We start from the raw sequence: 6,627 nt of genomic DNA, 5'->3' as shown, positions 1-6,627 counted from the left end.
ATTTAACAAAATACCATGAAGTTGAAACAAGTCTTAAAAGGGGATCTAGGCTTACAGGAAGTAGGGCAGAAGGATGGAGAGGGAAATGGTGGACTAATACAGTTATAACACTCAATGTACATATGTGAGAATATAAGTAGGAAACTTGAAGGGATAGGTGGGGTTGGGGTTGGGGTAAGGGAAGGAAGAAAAATGGAAAGTTTGACAATGATCCAGATGCACTGAACATTGAAATGCACATACACTCTATTCAACACTGACATGATGAAGTGAAACCCCTTTGCACAACTTGCTAAAGATAATTTTTTGAAGTTTTAATATTAAGAGACCAGAATCATAAACCTTTATAGATAAATAAGAGGATAGTATTGACATATTGTTGAGGCTTTTGTTCCTTTCCATATACAAAATTAAATAAGTATCAAGTCTGCTGCAAATTTCTTAAACTGTAGAGAACCAAATTCCAATATTCCTTCACTTTAAATAAAAATAAATCTTATAGACTGTGGGGGATAGCAAAGATGGCCCTGAGAGGAAGTTGAGTGGGCAGAGCTGGATTTGTTTAGGTTCAGTGTGTAAACATCCCATGGAAGCTTAGGTGCATGATAAGGTGTGGCCTTTCAGTGATTGGTTGGTTCCATTTCCTCTCCTCCCACGCAGTCTTTTGCTTTAAAAAGGGGATGCTCCTTGTTAATAAACGAGTTCCTGCTTGGTTTGACTCCCAGCTGAGTCTGATTGTCTCCTGGGCTACTGGGCTAAGGGAGGCTGGGGAACAGGCGAGCAGCCGCACTTCACTTCGCATTTACCTCTCCTTGGACCCCGTCTGTCCAAAGACGGACGAAGACCCAACAATAGACCTTTAGGTTTCCCAGTTGTTTCTAAATATCTTAATGTAATGCATTGGAACTAATTTCATTCCATATTTAAGTTTAAATTGTAAATCACTAAATTCTTTTAAAATCCTCTCGCTCGGGCACAGGTATGGATAGATAACTGATGTGGGCAGAATCAGAATTATTCAGAAGGCTGTAAATGGATGCTTACTTAGTTTACTGTCTGCTGGGTCATAGAATACAGAATGTCCTAATTGGAAAAAGTTAGCCTTCCCAGGTTTTCTGCATATAAACACTCCATCAACATTTTGTTATTAGAGGATTATTCAAGACTAGCTATATGTTGATTGATAATGACTAACCATGACAGGAAGGAGAGGGAAATCCATCAGTGAGGTTCTGATTTGTGCTTCACAAAGTGTTATGAAAGCTCTCCATGAAAATCTAGCAGCGGCATTTCTAAAAAGTCCTTGTGTGGTAACATTTTCTTTCTTTCTTTCTTTCTTTCTTTCTTTCTTTCTTTCTTTCTTTCTTTCTTCCTTTCTTCCTTTCTTCCTTCCTTTCTTTCTTTCTTTCTTTCTTTCTTTCTTTCTTTCTTTCTTTCTTTCTTTCTTTCTTTCCTTTCTTTCTTTCTTTCTTTCTTTCTTTCTTTCTTTCTTTCTTTCTTTCTTTCTTTCTTTCTTTCTTTCTTTCTTTCTTTCTTTCTTTCCTTCTTTCGTTCTTTCCTTCTTTCTTTCTTTCTTTCTTTCTTTCCTTCTTTCTTTCTTTTTCTTTTTTTTTTTGAGTCCGGTTGTGGGGCCTGAACTCTGGGCCTGGGCGCTGTCTCTCAGCTCTTCAGCTCATGGCTAGAGCTTTACCACTTGAGCCACAGCGGCACTTCCGGCTTTTTTTTTTTTTTTGCTTATGTGGTGCTGAGGAATCGAACCCAGGGCCTCATGCATTGCAAGGCAAGCACTCTAGCACTGAGCCACCTTCCCAGGCCCTGTGGTTACCTTTTCTGATAATGTCTCAATTCAAGTATTTCTCCTTGGAGTTCCATACTATTCAATGATGCTGTATTAGCTCCTTGTTAAAATTTGCAGACCAGTCTTGGTGATGAAATGTGTGCTTTTCAAAATTGCTCTCCTAATTCTATCCACAAACTGCAAACAACATTTATCTGAAAAAATTTGTATCTGTTGATATTGCATATATTTTTATGTTTCATTTCAAACCTAGAATGCAGTAAAAATTTTCATAGCAATTACTCTGCACTAGCTTGTGGGCAGATTCTAAAGTGAATAATATACTGTGTTTACGTAGAGAATTTGAGTATCCAAAGTTTTCATATACCTTTGGTCCTAAAACCAATACCTTACTGATATTGAGTGATAAATACAACTTCCTATAAGTACAGAAGTTTTCCTTGTATCTTTTTAATGTATATTTTTTATTGTAAATATACTGTACAGAGGAGTTACAGTTACCTAAGTAAGGTAATGAGTATATTTCTTATTGAGCATTGTTACCCCCTCATTTGTTTTTCCTCTACCATACCATTCCTTCACTCCTCCCCAACTTCCCCATTCACCCCCCACCCCTTGATAGACTGTCTTGTACACCTCATTGTTAGAATGGGTCAACCTGTATCCTTTCCTTATATCTTAAATGAAGAAGTGCTAGCTTGATTTATGCTGATTCTACTTGTGTAGACACACCTAAAATCACTCATCAAGGCCAAGAGCACATAAATGAAACACCATCATTTTTTGTTACTTGGTATAATTGTGTTCTACACATTTATTGACAGGTTACAAATTATTCTCAAACTTTAAAACATTACAAATATTTTCTTTTTTTCTTATTTTCTTGGCCAGGAAATCAGCAAGACCTTAGTCAGCATTTCTCACATAAGACTTTTCACATGAGTTGGTTAAATGTATGTGTAGAATCCAGTCCTTGGAAAAAGCTCAAGTAAGGATGCCATTTAAAGCCTTATAACTTTATTCTTTACCAGGGCATTCTCCTTCTACTTTGATTGTTGAGAGTTTCTACAAGAGCAAGCATTCTGTGGGGAGCAAGGAAACACCATATGAACTTTACTTACTGAGTTTTCTGAGTGATTTGCTATCCCTTGTACTGCATTTTGCAAGTGGAATCTCTCTAAATGTACAAGTTTTAAGAGATAAGAGAGTGGTAAAAAAAACGCTTAGAGACAAATACATCTTGAACATACTTTGTTCCAAGCATTCCATTTGAGGCATATTCAACACCTAGTGAAACTTGTGTTGGCTATATCTATGTGTCTTTCTCCATGTGTGCATGTATACATGTGTACATGTACGTGTGTATTTGCGTGTACAGTAACATACATGTGTACATATATAAGGGCATATACACATATGTGTGCATATATAAATAAATATACATATACAAATATATGTGCATATATATATCAGTTGTTCAGTGATTTAACCTATAGTTCACAGCACATTGTCTTTCTCACAAAGTGTACATGATAAATTGCTCCTAAGATCTGTGTTCTATGATGGGCATCCTTTGTACACACTTCCCACATTCCTTTTTTTTTTCATCCCTGTGAGCAACTTCGGTCCACTTTCCATAGGCTAGCTTTGTTTTCATTATGTGTAGTTACTAACTGATAATAAAAGAAAAAGGTTGTTTGTAAAAGAAAGAGAACTTTTAGGTCACAGGTTAACAGTATCTTATCCATCCCAATGATTCCTATGAGATAAAATTTATAATAGTAAAGGTGAAAAGGAATTCCTAGATCTGCTGTTTTGCCATTTATTATGGCAAAGAATAATATCAAGTCACTCTTATAACTCTTAAAGAATGCAAGGGTAACTGATGGTCGCTATCATGTTCCCACAAAACTAGTGGATCCTGAAGTATAGTAGTAGACAAGCCGAAATTCTAAGTACCAGACATGGTATTTAGACATGGGAGAGAGTGAAAGAGAGAGGGAAATATCACAAAACTAGAAGTGCATAACAGACAAACAAGAGCTGTATGAGAATATTCATACTGCTATCTTTAGACTCTATGTGTACATTTGAAGGAATTTGTTATATGATAACAAATCAACATGAAATATAAAGTTATTTTGATAAAAATAAAAATAACTCAGAAGAAATTATAAATGCAAAAACAATCTTCACTGAAGCAAACTCTCAGAGATATTTATGACTTTGAAAAGGATAAAGTGGCTGAAGTTAGTATAAATTTGGAAGTACAATTCACAAAAATATAAAAATATATTTATATCTCTCACTCTATTACCAAAAGCAGAAAGCAAATGTTGTTTAGATGATTTTTTAAAACACAGTTTCTGGGAAGGTGGCTCAGTGGTAGAGTGCTTGTCTTGCATGCATCATCCCCAGGGTTTGATTCCTCAGCACCACATAAGCAAAAAAACATGGAAGTGGTGCAGTGGTTCAAGTGGTAGCGCTAGCCTTGAGCTGAGGGACAACACCCAGGCCCAAGAGTACATGCCTCATGACCAACAAAATCAAAATAAAGAACAACCCACAGTCTGTCACTGTTTTGGCCTTAACTCTGTAATACCGCTGCTTCAGCCTAGGGATAAAATTTTAGGTGTGGACATTTATCAAAACTTCTGACTCAGACTCTATTTGATAATTTTTTAAATAAATATTTTGATCTCAATTTTCCTCTTTTTAAATGAACATGCACCTATAAAAATTGGTTTGACCATCCAAGTAACCTTCTCAAAGTGCCTCCTAATGATGATTTACAAAAAGTTGTACTAGGGCTGGGAAGGTGGCTCAGCGGTAGAGCGCTTGCCTTGCATGCATAAGGAACTGGGTTAGATTCCTCAGGAAAAAGAAAAAAGCCGGAATTATTGCTGGGGCTCAAATGGTAGAGCGCTAGCCTTGAGCTGAAGAGCTGAGGGACAGCGCCCAGGCCCCATGACCAGACCCCCCCAAAAAAGTTGTACTATATTTCAACAAGTAAAACAATGCTACAAATAAAGAAAACAATAATTAAATGTTAATAATTAGTAAAATAAAAAACAAAAATATTATCACTGTTTTCACTATTTGAAGTGTACTACATATTAGATTTTACTATTTTCTCATAATCCTGTACATTTAACACTGACTGAGGTTGTGATGTTCATCAAGAGTTTTATAGAATATGAATAGTCTTTAAAGCTATCCACTAAGATTACTATTTATGGCTCTTCTCATTATTTGTTTATGGCTTATATCATCATTTTTCCTCGTTAACTTATAAACTGAGGAAGCCCTAAAGTTTTAACAGCCTGTGTAGTTAACAAAGTGTTAACACTTCATTCTGCTTCTTTACACAAAAACTTTGCAACTTCTCATTGATAAAGTTTCTCGAAACTCTGAAATGTACATACTTAGTAGTATATGTCTGCTACCATAAATCTTAAATACTTTATGGAAAGGTTTTATACCTGCCAAACAGTCCTAATTTTGGCATATGTAAACAAATTCCCAAAATTAAATATATTTAAAACATTAAAACTTTTAACAAACCTTAACACTTGGTGCAGTGTTCATTATGACAGGTGCCTTGTATAGAATAATTGAATCCCCCTCCTACACATTTCTTGAGCAACAAATATCTGGAATTATTTTGTTTTTGACATGTCAATCTTGACTTTATTCTTAAATTTGTGCTTATGTAAGAAATATATGGTTCTAAAATTTCATGACAATTCTTTTGAACTTACTTTTTGTTGAATTGTCTAGTTTAATAAAATCCAACTGCACTTTTTTTTGGGGGGGGTCCATTCGTGGGGCCTGAACTCTGGGCCTGGGCGCTGTCCCTCAGCTCTTCAGCTCAAGGCTAGCGTTCTACCACTTGAGCCACAGCGCCACTTGCAGCTTTTTTCTTTTTGCTCATGTGGTGCTGAGGAATCGAACCCAGGGCCTCATGCATGTAAGGCAAGCGCTCTACCACTGAGCCACCTTCTCAGCCCCCACAATTGCACTTTTGATATAAAAAATATTCTGTGCTCAATTCAGCCACACATACACTAACATTGGAACAATACAGAGAAGAGTAGCATGGCACTTGCGCAAGGACGATATGCAAATTCGTGGTGTGTTCCATATTTTTACAACAACAGATGCTGGAGGGGATGTGGCCACAAGGGAACCATACAACATTCTTGGTGGGAGTGTAAACTTGTTCAACCACTTTGGAAGGCATTATGGAGGTTCCTCAAAAGATTCCACATAAAGCTCCCCTTTGACCCAGCAGTCCCACTTTTGGGGATTTACTAAATGATCACAAACAAGACCATACTAAAACTACCAGCACAACTATGTTTATTGCAGCATTATTTACCATAGCTAAGATATGGAACCAACCAGCTGTCCCCACTACATGAATGGATCAAGAAAATGTGATGTATATACACAAGGGAATTCTATGCCTCCATCAGAAAGAATGACATTGCCCCATTTGTTAGGAAATGGAAAGACTTGTAAAAAAATTTATTAAGTGAAGTAAGCCAAGTCCAAAGAAACAGGTCCCATGGTTTCCCATATTTTCAATAACGAATATATGTCTGGGTTAAGCAGACAAGGTCAAAAGCTATGTGCATATGAACAGAAATGATAATGTTAAGGGAATTGAACCCCACGATAGGGAAACAAGTAGTTTTTTGTTTCTTGCTATTGTTTCTAACGTACTTATAATGTGCGATGTGAATTTTCGTTTCTTTGTATGTTCCTCCCCCACGCTATAACCCTTGTTTTCTCTGTGTTTGAAGTTGGTGCATCTGCCTCTTGTA

At 36.5% G+C, this 6,627-nt stretch overlaps 1 non-coding gene across 1 annotated transcript; it reads left to right on the top strand.

The window, feature by feature from the left end:
• Positions 1-5,841: 5,841 nt before the first annotated feature.
• LOC122095820 lies at positions 5,842-5,948 on the top strand. The gene has a single exon (XR_006145213.1). It is a non-coding gene; the product is annotated as a U6 spliceosomal RNA (small nuclear RNA).
• Positions 5,949-6,627: the final 679 nt, after the last annotated feature.

The sequence above is a fragment of the Dipodomys spectabilis genome, unplaced genomic scaffold, assembly GCF_019054845.1.
Source record: "Dipodomys spectabilis isolate Male_0828 unplaced genomic scaffold, ASM1905484v1 ptg000362l, whole genome shotgun sequence".
Taxonomy (NCBI): domain Eukaryota; kingdom Metazoa; phylum Chordata; class Mammalia; order Rodentia; family Heteromyidae; genus Dipodomys; species Dipodomys spectabilis.
The sequence above is the reverse complement of the archived record's forward strand: the minus strand, read 5'-3'. Positions and strand labels throughout refer to the sequence as shown.